The sequence below is a fragment of the Manis javanica genome, chromosome 9, assembly GCF_040802235.1.
Source record: "Manis javanica isolate MJ-LG chromosome 9, MJ_LKY, whole genome shotgun sequence".
Taxonomy (NCBI): domain Eukaryota; kingdom Metazoa; phylum Chordata; class Mammalia; order Pholidota; family Manidae; genus Manis; species Manis javanica.
In genome coordinates this window covers 83478644-83490889 of record NC_133164.1, presented here as the reverse complement: position 1 = coordinate 83490889, position 12246 = coordinate 83478644, and the positions used below count along the sequence as shown (strand labels likewise).

Sequence of the window (12246 nt, the reverse complement as noted above, 5' to 3'; positions counted from 1 at the left end):
TGGGGCCAGGCAGCAGAAAAAAGTGAAGATAGCATCCACCCCCGCAAGGTCACTGGAGAAGACTGCAGTTGGCCCCTGTGTGTGTTTCAGTGTGTGTCTCTGCACTGCGCTTTTAGAGGGGCAGTCAGCTAAAAACTGTTCTTCATTTGTAAAATTCCTGTGGATCCCACTGGCCACCAGAGCCAGGCAATCCTGAGGTGTCCCCTGAGCAGGAGCTGTAAAAATCAGAGTACCACATGAGTGTACAGCCCCTTTCCAAGACATACCAGCGAGGTGGAGCCAAGAAGAAGGACTGCTGACCTCCATCTCTGGAGAGTATTTCCGTAGGCTCTTAGATGTGTATAAATTAGATGCCTATGCCTCAGGTGGAAGCTTTAATATAACCAAATCAGATTCTCAGAATGGGAACTTTTCAGTCAACTGCCTCTGTACTGGGTCCTGGAGTGGTAAGTGCATGCAAGCCCCAGTGGCTTTGAAAGCTAGATAAGGAAAAGCTTAGAGTTTTGAGTTCCTTCCAGAGTGTGGGTAACTGTGCTGGAGGTGGGGTTTATGGTGCCTCACCCTTTCCTACCCACTTTGATGTGATCGTTTTCTCATTTATCCATGTGCAGGAGTTTTTAGCTAGCTTTTAGTTTTTTTCCAACAGCTTTTGCTGATTTCATGCCTCTGTGTCACATTTTGGTAACTCACAATATTTCAAACTTTTCCATTATTATTATATATGTTATGGTGATCTGTGATGTTAATATTGTAATTGTTTTTGGGGTGCCACAAATGGCACTTATTTAAATTGCAAACTAAAACTGACAAATGTGTGTGTTCTGACTGTTCCACCAACCAGCCATTCCCCATCTTTCTCCCTCTCCTGTGGCGTCCCTGTTTCCTGAGACACAACATATTGAAATTAGGCCAATGAATAACTCTACAATGGCCTTTAATTACTCAAGTAAGAGAAAAAGTCTCATGTCTCTCACTCTAAATCAAAAGCTAGAAATGATTAAGCTTAGTGAGGAAGGCATGTTGAAAGCTGAGATAGGCTAGGCCTCTTGTGCCAAACATCAAAGTTGTGAATGCAAAGGGAAAGTTGAGAAATTTAAAATGGTATTCTAGTGATACATGAATGATAAGGAAATTAATAGCCTTATTGCCGGTATGGAGAAAGCTATAGTGGTCTGGATAGATGATCTAACCAGCTACAACATTCTGTGAAGGCTGAGAGAGGGTAGGAAGCTGTGGAAGAAAAGTTGGAGGCTAGCAGAGGCTGGTTCATGAAGTTTAAGGAAAGAAGCTTTCTCTATAACTTAAAAGTGCAAAATGAAGCAGCAAGTTATCCAGAAGATCTGGTTAAGATAATTTTTGAAGGTGGCTACATTAAGCAACGGATTTTCAGTGTAGACAGAAAGGCTTTTTACTGTTGACACCTTTCATAGCTAGAGAGCAGAAGTTAATGCCTTGCTTCAAAGGACAGGGTGACTCTCTTGTTAGAGGCTAATACAGCTGGTGACTTCAGATGTTCATTTACCATTCTCAAAATCCTGAGAGTTATGCTAAAGCTACTCTGCCTATGTTCTACAAATGGAACAAGAAAGCCTAGATGACAGTACATCTGTTTACAATATGATTTATTGAATATTTTAAGGTCACTACCGAGGCCTACTGCTCAGAAAAAATATTCCTTTCAAAATGTTACTGCTTATTGACAAGATGCAATTGGTTGCCTAAGATGTCTGATGGGAGATGGACAGGGAGATTAATGTTATCTTCATTCCTTTTAATGCAACATCCTTCTGTAGCCCATGGATCAAGGAGTCATTTCAATTTCAAGTCTTATTATTTAAACAATTCATTTGTAAGGCTATAGCTACCATAGATAGTTAGTTATTCTTCTGATGGATCTTGGCATTTGAGATGTCATTAAGCACATTTGATTCATGGGAAGAGGCCAGAATATCAACATGAACAGGAGTTTGGAAGAAGTAACTGTAGATGTGGTGGACATAGCAAGAGAACTAGAGTTAGAACTCTCATGATAAAGCTATTTAATGGATGAGGAGTTACTTCTTATGGATGAACAAAGTAGTTTCTTGAGATGGAATCTACTCCTCATGAAGATGCTGGGAAGGTTGTTGAAATGACAACAAAGTATTTAAAATATTACATAAACTTACTTGAGAAAGCAGCTGCAGGGTTTGAGAAGATTAACTTTAATTTAGAAAGAAATTCTAGTGTGGGCAAAATGCTCTCAAACAGCATAAGATGAAACAATAATCTTTTGTATAAGGAAGAGTTAATCAAACTTCATTGTTTTTTCAAGAAATAGGAACCCTAGCAACCCTGATCAGCCAGCAATCTTTGACGGAAGACCTTCCAATCAGTAAAAGAAAAAAAAAATTCTGACTTGCTTAAAGCTCAGAGGGTGGTTAGCATTTTTTATCAATGAATTGTTTTTTAATTAAGGTATGTACATTTTTTTATTTACATAGTGCTATTGCACATTTAATAGACCGCAGTATAGTATAGAAATAACTTTAATATGCACTGGGACACCAAGAACTTCATTTGAATTGCTGTATTGCAAGTTGGTCTGGAATCAAATGTGCAGTATCTCAAGGATATGCCTGTAATATACAGCATGGTAATTGTAGTTAACAATACTGTATTATATACTTGAAAGTTGCCAAAAGATGGGATCCTAAATGTTTTCACCTCACACAGGGTAAGTATGTGAAGTGAGGTGAGAGACATGTTAATCTTATTGAGGTAATCATTTTAAAATATGCATTTATCAAATCATCATACTATATACCTTAAACTTACACATGTTAAATATTAATACAGCTGGGGAATAAACCAACCATGTCCACCACCAAAAGAAGAGACAGCACCTCCCCCCTCCACCTTGCTAGATTTGTGACCTGTAGTTACACAGGGCTCCCAGAAGCAATTAATTGATGCCTTTTGTATGTACTTGGAAAAAATTAATAATCAGAGATGAAGAATACAAAAAATTGTACGCCAGAAGGAATCAACAGCAGATTAGAGGATACAGAAGAACAAATCAGCAATCTGGAAGACATGGCAGTGGAAAGCAACCAAGCTGAACAGCAAAGGGAAGAGTACAAAGAAATGAAGATAGGCTAAGAGATCTCTATGACAACCTCAAGCATAATGACATTCACATTATAGGGGTCCCAAAAGGAGAAGAGAGAGAAAGGGACTTACTTGATGAAATAATTGCTGAAGACTTTCCTAACCTGGGGAAGGAAACAGACATCCAGGTCTAGGCTGGACAGAGATCTCAAAATAAGATGAACCCAAGGAGATCTACAACAAAACACATAATAATTAAAAGGTCAAAGAAAATCTTAAAAGCAGCAAGAGAAAAGCAAACCATTACATACAAGGGAAATTGCATAAGGATACATATATTGCAGGCCAGCAGTGGTGCTATATATTCAAAGGGATGAAAGAAAAAAAAGCCTACAACTAGAATACTCTAACTGACAAGGTTATCAGTCAGAACTGAAGGAGAGGTAAGGAGTTTTCCAATCAAACAAAAGTTGAAGGAGTTCATCATCACTAAACCATCCTTACGAGAAATGTTAGAGGGACTTCTTTAAATGGAAAAGAAAAGGACATAACTAGAAGAAAATTATGAAAAGGAAAAAATTGTCACTGGTGAAAGCAAACATACAGAAAAGGTAGTAGATCAACCAGAAAACAAGCATGAAGTTTAAAAGACAAAAGTAGTAAAATCAATTATACCTACAATAATTAGGAAAGGGATATAAAAAAAGATGTAAATTATGACATCATACACAAACACATTCACACTTAAGCAACTGGAAATCGTTATAATATATATATTTTATATATATACACATATATATGTGTGTGTGTGTGTGTGTGTGTGTATATATATATATATAATATTCAAGTGAGATATATTCCAGGAATGTAAGGACAGTTCAACATTTGCAAATCAATCAACATAATACACATTAACAAAAGGAAGGATTAAAAAACTATATGATCATCTCAACAAATGTGCAGAAAAAGCATTTGACAAAGTTCAACATCCATTCATGATAAGAAATATCAACAAGGTGGGTATAGAGGCAACACCTCAACATAATAAAGGTCATATATGACAAACCCACAGATGACATACTCTGTGATGAAAAGCTTTCAGCTTTTCATCTAAGATCAGGAATGAGACAAGGATGTCCTCTCTCACCACTTTTATTCAGCATAGTCCTAGAAGTTCTAACCATAGTAATCAGACAGGAAAAAGAATGAAAATGCATCCAAATTGTAAACGAAGAAGATAATTGCCACTATTTGCAGAAGGCAATGACACTATACATACAAAACCCTAAAAAAAAATACCCAAAAACTAAAGACTCCACCAAAAAACTATTAGTAAAATTAATTCAGTAAAGTTGCAGGACAAAATATCAATATATAGAAATCTGTTGTGTTCTTATACACTAACAACAAACTAGCAGAAAGAGAAACTAAGAAAACAATCATATTTACAATTGCATCAAGAAGAATAAATGCTTAGGAATACATTTAACCAACAAGCCAAAATTCATTTAATCTGTACTCTGAAAACTACAAGACATTGATGAAAGAGACTGAAGATGACACAAATAAATGGAAAAAAAATCATACTCATGGTATTTTTCACAAACCTAGAGCAAATAACCCTAAAATTTGTATGGAACCACATAAGACCCTAGATAGCCAAAGCAATCTTGAGATTGAAGAACAAAGCTGGTGGTATCATGATTCCTGATTTCAAACTATACAACAAGCTACAATAATTAAAACAGTATGGCATTGGCACAAAAGTAGACACATAGATCAGTGGATAAACCCACACTTATAGGGTCAGTTAATCTACCCAAAGGAGGCAAGGGTATACAGTGGGGAAAAGACAGTCTCTTCAGTGAATGATATTTTGGGAAAACTGGACAGATACATGAGAGACAAACAAACTAGATTACTGTCTAACTCTATCCACAAAAGTAAACTTGAAATGGATCAAAGACCTAAATGTAGGACTTGAAACCTCCTATAAGTAAAACTCCTATAAGAAAGTATAGGCAGTATACTTTTGGATATTGACCTCTGCAATTTTTTTCTGGATATGTCTCCTCAGGCATGGGAAACAAAAGCAAAAATTAAGAAGAGATGGGACTATATCAAACTAACAAGCTTCTACACAGCTAGGGAAACCATCAACATAGTAAAAAGGCAATATACAGTATGGGAGAATATATTTGCAAGTGATATATCCAAAAAAGGAGTTAAGATCCAAAATATGTAAAAAAAACTTCAACTCACCACCAAAAAACCCTCAAATAATCTGATTAAAAATTGGGCAGAGAACAGGAACAGACATTTTTCCAAAGAAGACATATGTATGGCCACAGACACATGAAAAGATTTTCAACATCACTAACCATCAGTGAAACACAAATTAAAACCCCAATGAGATATCACCTCACATCTGTTAGAATGATTACTATACAAAAGACAAGAAATAACAATTGTTGGTGAGGATGTGGAGAAATGGGAACCCTCCTACACTGTTGGTGGTAATGCAAATGGGTGCAACTGCTATAGAAAACAGTCAAAATAGAACCAGCATACGATCCAGCAATTTCTTCTTTATTAACCCAAAGAAACATAAAACATTAATTTGAAAAGATATATGCACCACTGTGTTTACTGCAGCATTATTTACAATACCAAAATATGGAAACAACCCAAGTGTCTATCAATGGATAAATGGATAAAGAAGATGTGGTACATATACACAACGGAATATTACTCAGCCTTTAAAAATAATGAAATATTGCCATTTGTTACAGTATGGATCAATTTAGAGGGTATTATGCTGAGTGAAATATGTCAGACAGAGAAAAACAAATACCATATGATTTCACTTATATGTGGAATCTAAAATACAAACAAACAATCAAAACACAACCCAGAAGCTGGCATAAATGCAGAAAGCAAACTGTTGGTTGCCAGAGGGGAGGGTTTTGGGGTAGGGTGAAATAGGTGAATGGGATCAAGAGATACAACTTCTGGATATAAAACAAGTAAGCCACAGGGATTAAAAATGCAGCATAGTGAATATAGTCAATAATACTGCAATAACTTCTGATGGTGACAGAGGCTAACTACACTTATCATGGTGAGCATTTTGCAATGAATATAAATGTCAAATTACTATGTTGTGTACATGAAACTAATATAATTTCAACTACATGTCAATAAAAATGAAAAAAGTGGGCATGTGAAACCAATACCAAATATAGATACATGACTATAAATGTATGTGTAATGTAATTCCTAAATTAATATTTATGAAAATACTTAACTGTAATTTTCTTTGTAAAGAAAATATCTAATTGTGAAAAATTATCCTAACTGGAAAGTATATAGAGAAACATGACACTATCATTTGAAATTAACAGGATTAACAATTTACAGCAAAAAAGAAAAGATGCAAAGGCTGAGGTAGGAGACAAAGTATAGGTATACCTCGTTTTATTGCACTTCACAGATTTGTGCCTTTTACAAATTGATGGTTTGTGGCAACCCTACTTTGAGCAAGGTTATTGGCACCATTTTTCCAACTGCATCTGCTCACCTTGTGTCTCTGTGTCACACTTTGATGATTCTCACAATATTTCAAAATTTTCATTATGATTATATTTGTTATGGAGATTTGTGATCAGTGATTACAACTCACTGAAAGCTCAAACTGCAGTTAGTATATTTTAGCAAAAAAGTATTGTTAAATTATGGTATATAAGTATTGGTTTTTTTTTAGACATAATGTTATGGCACACTTAATAAACTACAGTAAAGTATAGACCTAACTTTTATCTGCACTGGAAAACCAAAAAGTTCATCTGACTCACTTTACTGCAGTAGTCTGGAACTGACATAAACAGGTGAAATGGTTTGCTAGTTCTCAATGTTTGCTCTCATGATTGATGAAATAATCTACAATTAAATCTACTTACAGTAAAATATGCAAAACCAGAATGTTGGATCGATACAAGAGTCAACTGACAGTATTCTGCTAGACTAGTGAATGATTCAGTTTGGTTTTCAAAAGAAATTAGCACCTAGAATCAATCTTCTTACTTTCTTCAAGCATCATCTGGATGGACACTGAGGATCACATGCCACAGTTAGGTTGCAAACTTTTAGGGGAAAATACCATGTTTTAAAAAAATGTGTAGTATCTTATACATAATGGGCATTTTGTTTGGGTACTCTGGATGCCAACGGATGATGGAAAACACCCGAGTGGACTTTGAAGAATGGCTCTGATAGGTGACGTCCTGTGCTTCATGGAGTCTGAGGTGGGGTTCCCTGGACACAGACTCTGAGATGGAAATTTGTAAGCAAGAGGTTCAGTGAAACTTTTCACTGGGGAAAACCACCACTCAAGTGGCAAGGGTGGACCGGGTGGAGGAAAATGCTGAACCCTGGAGCTGGGATGGGCCTCAGCATTGTCCCAAATTGAAGCAAGGTGGCTGGCCTTTGTATCTCCCTCACTGACTAGTCACTGGGCGTGGGCTGCCCTGAGGAGGAAGCATAACAGCTCCCTTGAACCAAAGGCGATCCCCCAGAAAGGCTGGAGCTGAAAGCCAGGGGTTTCTGGATGGCTGACTGAGTGTCCACTAAAACTGACAGGTTTAAGTAACAGTGCATTTAAGAGAGAGTAATTGACATATAATTTATATACCAAAAACATGTAATAAATATTTGCTGAATGAATGAATGAATGAATGAGGAAAGAATGGTAAGCAATGGATTTAACTTCATTAGAAGGGATTTAAATGAGGCTACAAGAAAATCCATTCAGAAACCAGAAATTCTGGTCCAGATATTTGTATTATGACTTCGCCATTTGATTTAATCATTAAAATCATTCAGATCCTGAATTTATTAAGCCTTGGGGGAAAAGCAGAAGGAAAAGTTCTGAAAAGGACTTTGATTTAGGCAATCAAGTGTCAACAAGTAAGGAGCCTCTCTCTCTCACTGATTATTCCACTATGAAAGAGTTGGATAGCAAATTCTATATCTTAAAAAATAAATAATTAGCCTGGTGTGAAGCAGCAGCGAGAAGTGAAAAGTGTAATTTATTGAATCTTTCTAAAAAAACTACTTGGGGCCCTTTTGACTAATGTAATCATCACCTAAAGTTCTCTTTGAAGGTCGTATCTGAGCACAGTTTTGCTCAATCTAATGATCCAGCACCTCCTCCACTGAGTGTTTGGACCTGCTCACCTTGAAGGCAACAATTTAATCACAAAGACATTTTCCTGACATTATGCATTCCTGTCAGATGATGCCACTTACTTTATTCAATGCCCACATTAAAAAAGTGATATAAATTAGATGCTTGCAATGAATCAGTTTTATCCAGGGATGTACATGGTTATTTCAAAGATGCTTCACGTCTTCTCAGTGGTCTTCAAACGAAAGTAGATTCTAACACTTGATCTATAAGCATTTCTGCTCAAGATTTATCTGATTGAAGACTTAAAAACAACTTATTAAATATCTTTAAACTGTCATACTATAACAAAAATCCATAAATTCTTTGTGCTAACTATAATTTTTACTATGACTCACCAGTCTGTTCCTGTTCAGAATAAATCACTTTTGCACGGATCCCAAATGCTCTTGTCATCTCTACCTACTTTAAAAGAATCCTGATATATCAAGTCAATTGATTAAAATATTAAGAAAGGACTTAAGTATTAAATATATTTCAGATAACTGAAATATATTTAAAATATTTTTAATATATATAAATATATATAAAAATATTTTTATGCAAAAGAGCAAGTTTTTTTCAAATGAAAAATGCTTTTAGTTTGTATTTTGTAAGTATATTTTCCAGACATGCCTATTTAACTCATTAGTTCCATGCATTTGGGGAAGAATATTCTGTCTATATAGTACAAACATTTTTTGACCACCTTATGAATTATTTTATTTTGGCTTAAAGAATAGCCACGTCTTTTTCAGGGTTTTTGGCTCGAATTATAAGGATTATTAAACAAGATACTTCTATCTTGCAGGACTGCTGCAGATATTCAGGGATTGAGAACAGGAAACACACAGATGCATACCTCCACACACACCACAGGCATGTGGATCTTCCCTGAAGCCTAAATTTTATCAAAAACAAACTATATACCCTTGTACAAATATTAGCAATTTATAAACAAATATTATAATGTTCCTAAATAAGGTATCATTAAAGTGATTGGGGGAGGCAGAGGCATAGTAATCTATTTCCTGAATTGGAAGAAGGGCTCAATTTTGCCCAGAAGTACGTCTGACGCATGAATTAGCACTGAAAGAAAGTCAGAATAATTCCAAATAGTTCAAAAATAATAATGGGAAATTTATCATTATTATTTACTGGCAGGCACTAATTAGCATTAAAATGCTTTTTTTTAAAGCCAAGATAGTCAGCATAGCAATGTGACTTCAATAATGACTCTGTAGATTTTTTCCCCCCTTTTCTACTATTGTCAGTAACCTGCACTCTACTTTCATGAGAATGATTGTCTAAAAATAGAACCACTCCTTTTCCGTTTTTGCAGCCATTAATGAAGTCACTGCTTAGCTAAATCTTGCTCTTAATTCAGCTTCAGTCTAAAGGAAGAAAATAATCTGGATTTCTGGTATGAAAGATTGGACCCATAATATAAAGAAGGGCACAAAATAACAGCACTGGTCTCTAGTTGCAGTGAATATGATGATGAGTCTGAATCTTACGGCAATATAACTATATTGCTTATTTCATGGGAAAAAAATCCTCTCTCATGTTTTCAAATTTGTCCCAAGGCTTAGCTACAAGAGGAATAATTTGTTTTTAAAATGTGAGTTCATTCACTTCACAGACTTGAGTACCTGTTTTGGGCCAGATCCTGTGCTGGGGTGTGGGGCCCTCAAATGAATTAACTATAGTTCCCACCCTGTCCTGACGGGACACATTTTTGTTAACTTTGCTCTCCCCAGGTGAGAATGACTAACTCCCTAAATTATTGTTAATTCACAGTGTGCAAGATCCAAGCTCAGCTTTCACGAATAGAGTTGGTGTTTTAATGGTTGTTTTTCACATGTTCTTAATTTTGTTTTTTTTCCCAACTTCTAAAGCTTTAGTTAAAAAAATGTGGACCTCAGATAAGAAAATTTTAATGATTGTGAACTTGATTTTATGATCTTTGATTATTGTCAGAACACAGAATGCTTCTCTTTTGTTTAATTTCCTTTGTTTTTGCTTTATTTCTGTTATCTTCTGTCACTAATCCCACACCCCTGCCTGCCATAGGCAGCTTTATATTATATTTAAAGTATGTTCTTTGTTCTACATTTTTATACACACAGACACATATACATACACAAAGAGAGAACCTTTGAAAATTTCTGGCATGGAGCATATCTGATTTACATAAATGATATGATGGTATAAATATCTGTTGCTAACTTTGTATTTAGCATAGCTTTTAAAGACCTACCCATGTTACTGCATATACACTGAAGTTACTGCTTTTTATACTCCATTACATGCTATCCTATTCATACACTGGTAATTTGCCAACATGTAAGAGAGCTCTGCCGTGAATATCAACACACCTTTCTCCTTGAGCACTTTAGTGACTTATTCAAGATCTATCCAGTGGTACAACTGCTAGTGTGAGCATAATTGTCAGGTGTGTGCATATTTAATTTTAGTAAATTAAGTGAGGCTTTTTCCCCCCAATGGCTGCATTTGATAATATTCCCACCAGCAAGGCAATAGGGTCTCCATTTTTCTACATCTTCACCAGCATTTGATATTGTGTGACTTTTTAGTTTTTGCCAATCTAATGACTATAGCTCAGCTTTGGTGCTTTCATTAGCATTTTGATGCTTTCATTAATATTTTCCTGATTTCTAGAGAGTTTGAGCACCTCTTTTTTATTACCCATTTAGGGTTTTCCTTTCTATGAATTGTCTATTCAGAGATATTGCCTCTTTTTTGTTTTTTTCCCTCAGTTTTTCAGGAATAGGGACAAAAGAACCAACCCTCCCAAGAATATTATACAGATTTATCCTTTGCCTTCCTTTTTAAAATATGTTACATGAAGATTTTCTCTAAGCCTTTAATACTAGGAAAGCTTTAGGTTTCCAGAAAGTTATATAGCTGTCATGGTAAACTTTTTATTTCAATGTCATTATGAACTTTTTTTATGTCTCTTATCATCACCTAATTCAAAAGATGTTTTGAAAGAGTCAGGCATAAGTGAGTCAATAAATTTATTTTTTTCAAAATGTACCTGTTTAATTTAATTGGTCTTCTTACTAGAACAAAATGTGTTCCCACTCACCTTAGAATAGCAATAGGCTATTAGAATTACAAGGCTGTGGAGATCACCTGGTTCAACCACACACTTCATAAATTGGAGATGGAAAAGTCACAGAGGTCATCTGAAACTATTTAGGCTATATAGATAGGCAAAAACTGGAGTGGCCTAGCACTAAATCTGGTTTTAGTTTCCTTTTATCAAATTATTTTTAAACATTTGGTAATTTATATTTAATAGGAAAGGTACATATATGGGGACATGTGTCTGTGTGTATGTATGTGTGAAGTGTGTTTGTGTTTTATAAAACTCATGAGTCCCACCCCAACTCCCTGGGCATTTATCTATATGTTACTGATCAGAAGTTCTGGTCTCAATACATCTCTAATCTTTTCTAAAAGTCTTTGCAAAATTTTCATCTAATCTAGAGTGCAAATTACAAGTCAAGCTTTGGAAATCAAACTTAAATTCCTCTGTTTGGTAATCTCTGAGATAGTGTATAAAAATATCCTACTTGCTAATTATTTGAGTATCAGCTCTGTTCCTAAATCATACATGAATTGCTTGTCTTTCTAGGTTAAGTATCAGCATCAGAAAGATTCTCCCTCAATTGCAGGACTTGGAACGGACAGTTGTGGTTGCGTCTAGATCTGCAGATGATGAAGCCCCAACCTCACGTCCTCGTGGAATCCCAGGTCCCCTGAGCGGACAGGAAGCAACGGCTGGGCAGGGTTCCAGTGTTTCTGACTTGGATCAAGTGAGTATTACCCTTGGCAATGTCAATACTAAGGCTTTTCACTGAATATTTGCTTCCACATACACCATGGCAAGGAAAGGGATATGT

At 35.6% G+C, this 12246-nt stretch overlaps 1 protein-coding gene and 1 long non-coding RNA gene across 7 annotated transcripts in view; one reads left to right on the top strand and one right to left on the bottom strand.

Moving 5' to 3' along the window:
* The window catches only part of DLGAP1 (DLG associated protein 1), an 858481-nt gene that overhangs the window by 441277 nt on the left and 404958 nt on the right, over positions 1 to 12246 (bottom strand). Inside the window, exon 4 of one of the 6 annotated variants that reach the window (XM_073212859.1) lies at positions 3223 to 3324. The exons of the other annotated variants lie outside the window; for them this stretch is intronic. The gene's annotated coding sequence lies outside the window, so the exon portion shown is untranslated. The remainder of the gene's footprint in view (positions 1 to 3222; positions 3325 to 12246) is intronic. 6 annotated transcript variants of the gene reach the window in all.
* The window catches only part of LOC118972402 (uncharacterized), a 184923-nt gene that overhangs the window by 148810 nt on the left and 23867 nt on the right, over positions 1 to 12246 (top strand). The window contains exon 3 of the long non-coding RNA XR_005061357.2: positions 11979 to 12159. This is a non-coding gene — a long non-coding RNA (uncharacterized lncRNA). The remainder of the gene's footprint in view (positions 1 to 11978; positions 12160 to 12246) is intronic.